Genomic DNA, 14,313 nt, shown 5'->3' with positions numbered 1-14,313 from the left:
CAGGAACTGGGTTTTTTTTTTTTGAGCAAGGGCCTCAGATCAAAGTTAATACTTGGACTCTGCCTCCTGTAGAAAACACTGGCTGTCCCAGTCTACAGTGAATTATTCTACCATTTATCTGCTGGGACTCAGCACCTGCCAAAGGAAAGGGCCCTACTAACAAAGTTGCCATATTTCCTTTATAATATCCGTGATTGATACTGACTGAAATTTAAACTATGTTTCACATTTGGCCCCTCCAGACATTATTCTGTTTCCATGGCAGCATGTTCCTCAGACCAAGCCTGTCTCTAAAACATGACACAAAAACTTATTTATACAAAATGTCTAGGACTTGTTAAACAGAGCAACAACAAAACCCCATGGGCCAACAATTATTAGGCATAGAGGCAGTAGAGGTAGTACTATATGCTAAACAGAACTATTTCTCCCTGATGCTACTTGTTTTTAGAACTACTTTTCCTTGGTGTTTGTTCATTGGTGTTTTGGCATTGTAGCTTACATATTTTATAGATGATGACACAGAATTGCTGTTCACCAATTCTTAGCTGATAACTTTTCCATTACAACATCTTGATTTTTATTGTAAACAAAACCTGGGACTGTAATTATATGGTTTTGATATGTTAGTTGTAAAAACGTTTAAACATCTCTGTACAACAAGGAGACTTACTTTTGAGAATCAACGTGCACATATGTTATATGCCCCTTGTTATGCCACTTCACCTGAAAGGAATAGGATTAGTCTTTAGATTCTAGTAACAACTATCACAAGCAGATACAAAAAGGAGACAAATGTTGCCCAGTTGTCTTGCAGTGTGGCATACTCAAACAACACAGCTCAAGTAGCATAACTCAGTGTTTTTCTGTATGATGGAGATCACAGCACATTGTTTTGAAATAATTAATGTTATTCTATAATATCTGTCTTTCTTCCCAAATCTCATGCGTGGAATTTTTGCTTCTGCTGAAAGTAGAAAGAGACTCCCCACTTAGGTGGCTGTCATTCTAGGACCATTCCTTTAATGTTAATTGGACTGTTGTGATGCCACTGTATTATGGACTCCACCCTAAGGACTTTATCAGGAGTCTCCGGATTATTTTTGTTTTTGTATACTCTGAAGACTCAAAATGCAGGAAAATTGGTAACTTCATTAAGTACATCTAGTTTCATTCACCTTGTAGACTTTTCATCAAAGCTCTTAATGAAACCCACAGCTGCTAGTATGCAATTAAAATATTAGTTTCTTTTGACTGATAAAGAATGTTTCATTTAGAACACAATTTAAACACATTGTTTGATTCAAGAGTTGCAAACAGATTGTGTACAACAATACCATCAGAACAAAACATCCTTTCACCAAGTACAGCTTCAGTTAAATAATTCTCATTTTAAAACTGTGATTAATGAATGGATTGATTACTAATTAATACAATGAATGCTTTCAGCCGCATGTGCTAATTTCCATGTTAGCCCTGTTTGACAAAACTCATATCTGAAAGACTTTTTGAGTTCACTTTGAACTACAAGCATTAGGCTACTGTGAACCATTTTTTTAAGTTAGAAAAAATAAGGGTGGACTGTGATACATGTGAAATAAAATAACACACTTATAGCTTGAATATATATATAGTTCATTTCCAGTCTGACATTCAGCTGTGGAATTGCAGTATTGAAAGCAATTTCTCCAATATGCTTTTACAGTACATTTTTTGCACATCTAATGTAAACCACTGATTCATTTGCAGAGCTGCAGCTTTTATCTAGCTTTTTCTCTTTCTTTGACTCATTGGATTATAATAGGCACAGAGTTGTATTGATTACTATAACTTGCATGGGAAAATCTTTCTGCTTCAGATTGGCTATAAATTATAAATAATGTATCTCAAAAGGCTGTGTGTTAAAAGAAGCAATGTTCTTCTGAGACACTCTCATGTAAAGCTCTTAAGGCAGAGGTTATTAACTTTATGATTGCACTATTGGTGTACTTGACCCGTAGCAATGATCACTATCCATAAAATCGTAGACTAGATAACCATTGTCTGCCTTTTCCAGCAATGTTCATTAGCAGAGACCACCAAAGATCACTCTAATAAGCAGAGGGTCAATATTCACTGCATCAGTATAAATTTGTTTGGTGCAACAATGAAGTTATCCTCCCTTCCACTCCAGCTAAAAAAGCAGTACTGTGTAATTGGGGTGTATAGATTTTGTACATATTGGCTGCTTCTGGACATAATGCTAAACTATTGTTTAGTGCAGGGATGGGGAACTGTATTTGGCTTGTGGTTTAGAGCCAGATGTGTGGGACTGCCTATCTGCCAATCATCTGATGTCAGGTGATTCAACATCAAAGGAAGAAGTGGGAGTGCACTCCCAATTCTTCATATCTTCCTTTGCAGCCCCAGCTTGAATTCAATAAAACATAGTTAATATTAAGCAGAGTTTGAAGTTTGCTAAGCAGCTGCTAATTAAAAATGGAAGTGAAAACTTCAGATCTCCTCGCAGCCACTCCAGAGGGGAGAAGGGAACACATGAGTTCAAGGCTCGTGAACATAATGCTAAATTGTATTTTAGTATTTAACATCCCTTTAAATTGAAACACATTTGCCATTTTAATGCTCATTCATCCAGTTTTTGGTTTTACCACTCTGAACAATTTGATGTCACAACAGACTTGGCCCCCTCACTGCTCACCTGTAACTGCAGTTAATGTATGAACAAATTTAAAAGCACCAGTCCAGTGCAGGATCTTGGGAACCTCACTGTTACATCCTTTCATTGTGACAACTGACCATTATTCCTACTATCTTGGGTTCTTCAAATAGTTACTGATCCATTAGAGGGCCTGCCTTCTTATCCCTAGACCACTAACTTACTCCCCTTTTGGTTTTTGTTTTAAACTGCTTTTGCCAAAATGATCCATGTTCCACAACTTACTTTCTACTCAAGTTGTTTTGGTCTTAAAACTGAAATATATGCCTTCCTGGTATTTTGCAGTGAAGTATGGAAAATTCCTGTAGCCTCATAGTTTTGACTATTTAATGCACGTTATGTGGAAAACCTAGATCAATATTTGCTGTGCAATAAAAACTTAAGGATAATATATTTGCTTGGACTGCTGAGACATAGTCAAAAAGAAAATAATTTAAGTTTAAATTTCTCTTATGAAATTCAGATGAAAGTATTGTTTGTTAGGGTTACAAAATTTTCCACAGTAGCACAACATAAAAGGAAATGATCATTCAAATAAATGTGGATTATACATTATCTGTGATTTTGGTGTACCTGTGGGGTCAGGATCAGCCCAAGATATTTTGCTGCCTGAGTTGAAGGAGAAGGTACCATCCTCACCCACCTCAATTTTGTGTACAGAAACTGACCAGATTAATCTGCTAGTTTTACATCTACACTGGCAATGGGACACAGCATCTGAGGGCAGCAGGCTAGCTGGAAGGGCACAGAGCCAGCCAAATGGCACATACAGCTCTGTCTTGCTGCTGCCTGGCTCCCAGCATTTGCTTCCTGAGGCAGCTGTTTCACTCTCCCTCTACCATTCACACAATTTTCTGCTTGGTATTTTTGGCTGGTGTTTACTTGCTGCTGTTAGTGGTAGAAACATGCATGGCTATTATGTGGATTATTGGAGTTGCAAAATGGGGATACTGCTATTTGTGTGGAAATGAAAGGGGGAAAGCCAAACAGAGAAGAATCCCCTGTAAAAAACCATGTTACCTGGTATTTTTAAAAGATCCAGTGCTTCAAGGGACAAGATGGCCATGGCTACTCTTGTCTCTACTTCCCCCAGGCCTGTCATCCATCCATCCGTAAATGTGGCAAGAAATAGAAGCTACATCCATCTCATGTTTAGCTTCATTGTAGAATTTTAAGGCACAGGTTGAATCTGATAACCGTGTGGGAAAACAAAGCAAAGTGACATGGGATTAACACAATATTTTGCCCTGTATGGTGTGCATGCCAGGAAAAAGAAGAGGAGGCAAAAGAGGAGTGGAAAGATTGGTATAAAACTGTGTAAAAGCACTACAGAAATTGAGGTTTTGATGTTGATCTAGAATTAGCCTAGATGTGAACATACCCATAACATTCTCCCACATACATCTCAATTATGTAGGGCTGCAGACTTGCCCTTTTTAACTGCAGAAAACAATATATTCCCTGAGTAGCCTTGTTATTCACAATGGCCTTATTTTCAATGAAAATCCTCCTCTTAAATTTCAATCCTTGCTTGGAATAAAAGAGGTGCATTTTCCTTTCAAATGTATGTATTTATATGGTGTCTCAGGTCTGTCCTTGATCTGTCAATTACTTATGACCTTAGTATTAATCATTGCATTTATCTTTAAATGAATTCCCCTTTGACGCTACAGCACAATGTATGATTCCATGGCATCATCTTTTCTAATGTCCCTTTTATACATCATGCTGTTTGTCCTGTCCCCGTCCCCACCCCTGTCCCAAACCCTGCTGTGTGCATGTATCAAGGAATTGTTGGTTAATGCTCAGGTGGTTGTTTTGGCTGTTTCTCTGGTGCTTTGCATAATTTCATTTGATTAGTGGACTTTGCAAATAAGATATTATCTTGTTTAAATGTACCTAACATGAACTTGGGACACCAGTTGTCGTTTAATTCAATTCTAAGAATAAATGATCCATGTGGATTTATTAAGCTATAAGATGCTTACAAAAAATAAATACTGTGTTTGAAAACAGAACAGCTTTAAAACCAGCTGCTGCAATGAGGCTTGACAGATTCACAATACTTTCAATTCACAATACTCTGTGCTTTTAACATTCACATAGAAAGGAGAAGTGTGTCAGATGCCAGTTTGCCTATCAGAGTACTGAAGTGGTAAGAAAACAACACCAGTAGGTACAGATATTCTCCCTTGTTAAGCAATGAACAGTAAAATATGTCTACTCAGAAGTAAGCCTAATAAGATCAGTGGGCCTGAGTGCCAGGTAAATTCTTGATTCACACTGACAGCCTCAACACAAGCAGAGAGTGCTGTTCCGTTAAAGCTCAGCAGAGCTCAAAAAAAAGCACCAATTGTGTGGACTGGTGCCTTGATATGAAGGCTGTCTATATGCCTCCTTTATTTGCATAATCATGGCAGCCCTTTTGGATGCACCACAATCACATATCATAGCAGCTGTGTGGACAGCCTTCATGTGAAGACTCTGGTTCATGCAATGGTATACTCACTGCATGAGTCTGACAGCAGCCCACATGATGTTTGCTTTCAAGCGTGCTACTGACCAGACCTAAACCATACGTATCCTATTAGGTGAAGAGGCCCACTGCATGCTCACGGTATCTTTGCATATGTGTTCAGCAGTCAGTGTGGAGTCTTTATGAAGGAGTGGATTTGTTTTAGAATAAGTCCATCTTTTTATTTTACACAAAACAAGTTTTACTGGACTGAGTCATTAGTTGAGGCGTGCTCTATGCAGCTGTATGTTATGTCTGCCTTACTACCTGTTATTATCAGACTGAAGATCGTTTTAGAGCTGCATGAGGGCAAATGTCTGCTTTACACTACTGCAATGAACCTCAGATCCCTGTTATGTGTGACCATATCATGCATGTGTTAGTGAACACACATTTTTGACATATTAAACATTTAATGTGTAAGTGGACACTTTAACAGAACTGCTAACCATATGGTAACACTTAATATGTAGAGGACTAATCTGTATCCTCTAGCCTTATCATAAGCCTAGTATTACCAGGCTCCCTGAATTTTCAAACAACTGTTGGAATGTAGTGGCACTGAACAACAGGAATAAAGGCAACAGCCAGCTTGCTATGTGAATCAAAATGCTTCAGTGGACGTTTAAAATTGCTATTCTATGAAACCTACAACATATCCCCTAACATTCAAGGTATGCATAGGCTATTTGCAGTAATACTTCTAAATTATGTCTAATGTGACCCTAAAACTATGGAGAAAGAGAAAAATACAAAAGGGTTTACTAAAAGCAAAAATTCTAATTGGAAAGAAATCAGCAGTAGAATATCCCTGTGACCATTCTTAGGCTGAAGTTTATTCAGTATTTTTATTAGTAATAGAAAGAGAAGTAGGGGTGTTTTGATTAAATTTGCAGCTGATACTGAGCGAGGAGGCAGTGTCAATACAAGGAAGGATCAGGAAATTATGCAGACTGAAATAGATGATCTCATGAACTGGTGTAATAATAAAAATACAAGAAAATTCAATATGTGTAAGGTCATGCATTTGGGACTGTGGGCTCATCAAGTAGGAACAACTGGGGAAGAAAGAGATTTCAAGATACTGGGTGGTCACAAGGTGAAAGTGAACTACCAATGTGATGCTGATGCAAAGAGGAAAAAGTAAATTTTACAAGCTTATAAGGCAAAGTCTGTTCTTGGATTTATTAGGGTAGGAAACTTTGGTAGGAACAAAAGAATTATTGGTACCCTCGTACTAGGTGCTGATAAGACCACATCTGGAAAAATGCTTCATGTTGGTTGCCCATTTAAATAAAAAATATTCGAAATGGAATCCATGCAAAAAGCAATCAGGTTGGTTAAGTAAAATGTATTTTCTGAGTAGATGTTTCAAAGGTTTTGCCCCTTTAGCTTATAAAAAGGAGACTGGGAAGTGATATGACAGCACTATACATATTTTGCTAGCGGAAGTAGTACAGAAAGGGAGGTGAATTTAGGCTTTAAAAACTAGGCATATAACATCACTGGCTACATATCTGAAATAAGCTTTTGTAAAAATTACAGGTCTCAACCCATGAAATAGTGTGGAACATAAGTTCACTTGGATTCATGATAGGGCCACTGCACTTCATATGGCAGCCATGCCTTTAGTGTAACCACTGAATTTCCAGGTGTTTAAAGGGGGCTTGAATTTTTTTTTTTTTTAGGTTTCAGAAAATAACAAAGATAGGAAGCCCAAGATCCAGCATACCTGTTTGCAGATTAACTAAAGCACATATCATTATTCATTGTCTAGCAGGTAATATTCTGAGAATCTCCTATTCCCTTTCTTGTAAAGCTATGGTGAAGATTCACGTCACCAGTAAATGCACAAGTTGATTTCTGTGCCAGCACCTGAAATTAGACATTTTCTGCAAGAAGCCAATAATGTTGTTGGACTACAACTCCCATCATCCATTAACACTGGTCATACTGGCAGGGACTTATAGCAATTATAATCCAACAACATCTACAGAGATGTCCCTGACAGTTGTTGTTGTTGTTGTTCCTAGTCCAATGCATCCAACTGAACTGAATTTAGTTGGATTGGCATAACCTGACATAATTGAAAATTTCAAGCATCGTCCGGTCCTTGGAGAAATGTTTTGACATTACCACTGCAGCAAATAACTAAAATGAAGTGTATCAACCTAGGTATGTTATCTGCAGATGAAGATTTGTATTGAAATCTTTTTCTGCACAGCAGGACAAGCTTTTGTTTTACATAGCTTGTATACTCCACAACAGGGACTCGTTGTCCTACAGAAACTTGTAAACTCTGCGGAAGGAGCACTTTGTCCTGCACAGTAGGCAAACACCTACTCAGGCAATCTCCAGGTGTAAATTATAGCAGCTCTAATCTCAGTGCCCAATACCAAAAGAGACTGTAATACTCAGAAGAGGAGTTTGAGGAGTTTCTGGGAGCAGCAGCAACAACAAAATAATTTAAATTGAATTTCTGCCCCTGTCATGAAAAAGCCCAGAAATGTTTAGTAGTAGTAGTAGTAGTAGTAGTAGTAGTAGTAGTAGTAGTAATATGAAGTGCAGCTGTTTATTATTTTGCACATTCACTAGTGATAGTTTTCTGGAAATACAAAACTAAATCATACTTTTTTCCTGCTTAAGGTTAGAATCATGGAACATACTTCTTGTAGAGTAAACCCCACTGAAATCTAAATAAACATGCAAAGAATTGCACTGTAGATGTCTAACATCTCAGTATTTCCCCCCACTCCTATTAATGCTTATTTTGCTTTCCATTTTGTAGATATTTTCCTAATTAATTTAACATTAACACATTTATTTACTATTCCAGGTTGTTAATGATGTTTTTAAAACATGAGCCTAATACTTTGCCCAATCCCACTGAAGTTAATTGCATATTTTCAACTGTCTTCAGAATAGTCATGAGTTTACTCTGGAATCCTGGGCCTAAACATGAACTCTAGCTTGTCTGCCTATGTCATTGATATAATCTCATAAATTGTTCCACAGACAATGGCCAGTTTAGGAGTGTCCAAATGATGCACAATCAAACTGGGAAGTAGCCCCCAAACATCATAGAGATGTCACGAAAAGGGGAAAACAGAATGGGACAGAGTGGAGCGGATTGTATTGTATTAAAACTATCCTATTCAGTCACACAGTAAATCTAAGATAAGCACTTGGTGATATGATTAATTCGCAGTTGTTGAGAGAATATTTGTACAGTAAGATGTTACAGTTGGCCCCACACACCTTCAGAGCCATTTTAATAATAATAATAATCTGATTCACCTCCCCCAAGAAGCATAGGCAAGTAATGCTTAGAAATACTTCTCTGTGTACACCATTTTCTGAATTATTCCCTTCACATGCAAAAGGATGCTAAAATCTAACACTTTCAGTATTCAGGATGGCATGCACTGTCCCGCTGAACACACCATGCAAGAGAGTCAGCATCCCATGTGATTTATTCGCCTTCTTTCCCCATCAGTTTGTACAGTTCTGCCAGACCAAGGCAAGAAGAACCTTGCATGCATTCTAGTGCTGCACGTGAGGTTCTCTGGATTGGGGTCACTGCATATGACCTTCTAATTCTAGAAATGTTGCTTCTGCCCCTAGTTATCTAGCTCTGCCTGGATACAAATGGGAGGTAATGGAAACTTCTCAACCCACTAGGTTAATAATACTGCAGTTCTTTGTGCATATCTCCAGGAAAACCATTACTGTACTGGACAAACAGAAAATCATCCATGTTACTGCCTAGACACTTAGTAATTCAGTGTGATATAATTATTGACATGTCTATTTCTATTTATTCCTAAATTTCTCATTACCTTGTAGGTATGTGTGGATTTTTCCCTTTTAAGAATACCATTTATTTCTTCTTCTTCTTCTTCTTCTTCTTCTTCTTCTTCTTCTTCTTCTTCTTCGTAATACAGTAGTTGCTTCCCACCCACACCAGTGCTCTGGCATCTTCCTGATTCTGCATGAGTTTTCAGAAATAATTGCCAGTAGTTCAGCAAATTCATTAACTAATTCCCTTACGACTCTGTGATGCTTGTCATCCAGACCTGCTGATTTGTATATTATTATTTTCTAAGTATTCCCACATCTGTGTATTTTTTTTCTAATCCAACAGTTATATTGACAAGGTCTCCATTGTTCATCAGTACTACTTTTCTGTATTTTTAGACTGATATTAAAACTGTCTACTATCTTACCCCTTTTAGACAAATTAAATCATTCATTAGTAGATCCACTTTGTGTTTACTATTTTTCACTTAGTATTTTAAAAATTATTGCTTCCTTTGGCTAGCATGGATCCATTTTGCATTTCTTCTGCCTTCATCTTTAAATTGCCTCAGATTTTAAAATGGCTGCCTTGCAAACTAATGATTTCCAAAGCAGTTATTTTCTACCCTCATATATTGAAACAGTCCCCTGTGAAACTACATGAGCTCTTCATGTTCAGTGCTTCTGGTACAATTGAAAATTCTTAAGGGTAGCAAGATTCTAGGTTGTTCTTACCTTCTCCCACTCATTGATTTTAATACACCCTCTCATTACACCATACTTCTCAGATTGCATAAATCCCATAAGGTTTATTTCTTGAAGTTGTTTTTGTGGTTTTATTCTGTTGCATTGCTCAGTCAGTGTGGCTGCACTGAATTTGAATAGTTTTTATTCACTTGGTACAAATATTTCATATTTCAGCCTCCAGTTTTGTCCTTCGGCAAAGAACTTATACTAATAGCTGCCTCTCCCAATGATTTCATTCAGTTCAGCCATGTGGTAATCAATGACTTTGATCATAGACATCTAGCTACATTTTGTCAACCAAGCATTTCATGAAGTTCCTATATATATATATATATATTTCCTAATTCCTATCTAGCCTATATATATATATATATATATATATATAGGCTAGATAGGAATTAGGAAACCTCAATTAGCTATTGCCTTAGGCTGCAATCCTAACTCTACTTACTAGGAGTAAGCCTCACTGAGTAAGACTTACTCCTGAGTAGACATGGTTGGGATTGAATTTTTTGTTACCATAATTTTTCATAAGAAAAAAGAATGGAGGGCACTGCCAAAACTAGCCAAAAAAAGGAAAGAGAGGAGGTGAGCCTCCAGCAGGTGCCAGAACAGAGGACTTTTTGTAAATGAAGTTTTTATGAGTTTGCTCCTCAGGGACAGCAGTGCAAGTTCTTCTATATCAAAAAGATGCTTTTGAAGCAATTTCGTTGTCGAAGCTTCATTGTCCCTAGAAATGTGCTGCTGAAGTCCAGTGTCTTCTTAATTTTACATTAGCTGAAAAGTGGGTAGCCATATAGAGATGCACTGTAATTTGATTTCCTGGTTCCTGATCCCAGAAATAATACATGCCAAAAGAATCCTGCTTTCCTACATTGATTCCCTAACTTATAGTAGTATAAAGAAGCAGAGCCATGGGAGGCAGATAAAATGTTGTTCTCGTTCCTCGTCCTTTGTCCCTCAGTGGATATTTTTTTAAGCCCCATACAAAAGTCTGTGTAGAAAATGGACCGCACTTGTATTCCTATGCAAAGTTTACTATCTGGTTCACTGTGATTTTGATCAATATTTTAACACATTACTTTATTCTCTTTATTGTGAGAATAAATAATATTGTGAGAATATTTCATTTACCATGAAATGACTTAGGCCTATTATTTCCTGCTACTACTTGGATACATGTTTTTGCCTCCTGCTCATTTCCATTTGGCAAAATTGTTATATAATGAGAAGAACAGATCAATGGAACATTCCATGGATGGTGGCCATAATGTTTTACTGTGAAATCCTGGAAAGATGTGCTACTCTCCCCCCCCCCTCTGATAGTTAACCATGAATATCTGTGAGCAAAATGTGACATCTCAAATGTTATGAAGGGTCAGCATTTATACTTGACAGCATGAGAGGACTAAGATTTTAGAGCAATCCTAGTCAAGCAACAGATCATCATAATTGTAGAAACTAAAAAGTCATTGTAGCGATTGTACCACAAGGGAAATTGTTCATCCATCAGTAAGATTGTTACAAGGTAAGAGACAATGAGGAAAGGGAGTTAAAATTGCTTTAGCCCATTGAGTCATCAGTTCCCTCTAGATTCAAAAGCCTGAATTGGTTTTGGAGAGAAGTGGCATAAGAGGATTGCTACGGGAAATCTTAACAAGTTGATCATAGTCTCAGCAACACTAGCAAGTGTAAGTATGATCTCTTCTAAGGAAAAGTGTAGGTTACATATTGAAGGAGAGAGAAAAGGATGGGAGTACAATTAGCACGTGTCTTCTCTCACTTTTTTTGGTCATGTGTATTTGGAAGATGGCTGTTCACAAAGGAAAACAGATGTGATAAATAGTGAAACATTCCCATCACTCTGCAAGTAATTTATTGTAAATGTAGGCCTATATTTACAAATGAAGGTATACTGGCTTATGAGAGAGAGATCAGTGACAACATAAAGGGATAAATCTTAGTTGTACTACGGATGTGGAAGATGTGGAAAATATTTGTGCAGAGTAGCATCCTACAGTACTAATATGTAAGATTAAAAATTGTGAATGGAGATTATTGACTACCTTTGTGTTCTGCTTAAATGCAATTAGAAGTGGGGACAATAATGTAATTGTGGCTACCTGTTTAAGAGAGCCAATTGTCTTTTTGCAATTTTAGTCTATTTGCTATAACTTACAACATATGTGTGCCAGATTTATCTATGGGCAGGTGAGATATCTTTGAAAAAGTGCTATCTATCTTTTTCTTTGTGTTACAAGGAATTCTTTGTGCCCTTAATGTCCCCAGGATGTTTGCTGTGATACAAAGCCCTTTGTTTTAAAGGTGCTTGTATGTGATGGTTAATGCATTTTATAAAAGGCATCTGTGGAAGTGATATCCTTCTTTGAAGTGACCTGCCTTAAGTGTTAAGAGTGTAGGGGAATATATGTGCAAATTAGATTAGAAAAGCAAACCTCCGAGGTGGGATGTATATGCACTGTAGAAGGGTCTTTGTGTAATAGTTGCCTCTGGAAAGGGATCTCTTTATGGGAGTAGTAAGAATGTTGGTTTTGTAAGGAAGTGGCTTTGCAACTGTATGCTAGTATTACTACCATTGGTATGATCCAGCAGGGACTCAGAATATTTTTTTTCCTATCACTCGCATCCCAGAGACACCCAACCACCCATCAGGAAAGCTCTCCTTCAGGGTAGGCCAGGGCCATCATGTCCTTTATTGTTGTAACTCCCAGATTGTGATACTCTCACAAAACTGTTGCTAGGCAACAAATGTGGTTACCAGGTCTCCGCGAATAGCTGAAGGGGAAAGCAAAGTGTTGCACCATTGTAGAGTAACCATAGCAATGACCTACTATTACAGAGTGGAGAATTATCATTAACAATGTTAAAGTATCATACAGGAGCCTGGGATCTGGAGGCTTCCCAGCAGCATCTCTGCATAATTGTGTTATATAGGAAGGGCTCTGAACTCTTTCAGGGCATCTGGTTGCTGGGTATTGGGGGGGATTATTAGATGCTGTTACTGTTTGGTTTATGAAAGAAACATGCAGGGGAGTAAAAGGTTTTGGGACTCCTTAGCCAATCAGTGTGAGAGAGGAAAAGCATATGTCAAGAACAATGATCCCAGATCCATCTCACTTTTCCAGAATACAGATTTATGGTGCTACAGCATATATATATGTATGTATGTATGTACGTATGTATGTATTAATCATAATAGATTTAATCTGTGTTTTTGCAGGTGTGGGGGACCATCACCATAACAGCATACATTTGGTTTATTAAAAGAGAGGCTTTATCTAAATGGATATGAGTGTTTTAAGCACAAAAAGTTGTTTCTCGGTCTGTTCACTTGATTCCTGCTTGTAGAAGAGTAAAATGCCTGGTCATACAGGAAAGTGTACCTAATTAAGCAGCTGTCTTTTGGGAACAAGAAACACTGGAGAAAAGACGTTATGGTACTACTTCTGTTTGAAAGGCACCCCAGCTTTCCTAAAACAAGGTCACATATACTGCTGCCTGAGAGCGCCTTGCTAATCAAGCCACTTAAGTGCTCAGCTTCCCAAGGTTCTGTTCCATCAAAAATTGGGAATATAAACATAATAGGATGATCAGACTACCAAAGGGCATTACTCCTACATCTTTACTCTTTGCAGACAAGATTTTTGCATGTTCAGCTTGTCAAGGATCTGCATCTGCCAAAATATCTGTTACTATGTAACTGTTGCAGGTATAGGAGAGTCTCTGCACCTGCCCCTAGTAGATTAGGGTATTAGATTTAGACCAGTGTGGCATGTATCCATTAAGTCTCCCATGTTTTCTCTTAAGTTTATTTCAGAACTATTAGCTTTCAGACCTGATTTCCTCTCTATAAAATGTGAATAACTGTGTAGGTTTGTTGTAAGGGCAGTATCTTGAACTTTAAAACAAATGAAAATGAAAATAATTAACCCCGTTGGGAATGATCTAAATGGTTGGTGGAGAAAAGAGGCAGACAGGATACTTAGTACCAAACCGGAATCCTACCCCTTCTCAATGAGAGCCCTTTTCCTGTCTTAAGGCTGGTTAACAACTCCTTTCCCTTCCCTGGGGCTTAATTTGAGTCAAGAGTTCAGAAGCTCTTTTCAGTGCCAAGCTGCAGGCCTGGTGAAGCAGGGGAAGGCAGTGCCCCCCTAGCATGTGCAGAATGCTCCTCTCGCAGTTGTGAGTTGCCACAATCAGCCTTGGCACGGGCAGCCTGGATGAGAGGGCAGGCCTTGCGGGCTGCCGGGCTTCAGAAAACCCCTCTCCCGTGCTCTGACGGAGAGCCTAACCTTTCACAGCCCCAGGCCTGGCTGCGCCCTTACGCAGAACAGGCAAGGCCCCCTGATGCCAGGGGCATGCACTCCCGGGTCAGGGTGCGCAGGATTTCAGCCTGGGTGCCCTTTCGCCAAGAAGGGGGGGGGGGATCCGGGAGGGCGGGGGCTGCCTGCGCGCCTGGCGACGCTGCTCCGGCCGCCGCCTGCGTCCCGCTCCTCAACTTGACCCCTGTGGCTCG

At 38.5% G+C, this 14,313-nt stretch overlaps 1 protein-coding gene across 5 annotated transcripts in view; it reads left to right on the top strand.

The window, feature by feature from the left end:
- ARB2A (ARB2 cotranscriptional regulator A) overlaps nucleotides 1–14,313 on the top strand; it is a 213,125-nt gene that overhangs the window by 195,774 nt on the left and 3,038 nt on the right. The gene's annotated exons all lie outside the window — the stretch shown is intronic.

The sequence above is a fragment of the Podarcis vaucheri genome (genome assembly GCF_965113315.1).
Source record: "Podarcis vaucheri genome assembly, chromosome: 11".
NCBI classification, from domain to species: domain Eukaryota; kingdom Metazoa; phylum Chordata; class Lepidosauria; order Squamata; family Lacertidae; genus Podarcis; species Podarcis vaucheri.
This window is presented reverse-complemented; position numbering and strand designations above follow the sequence as displayed.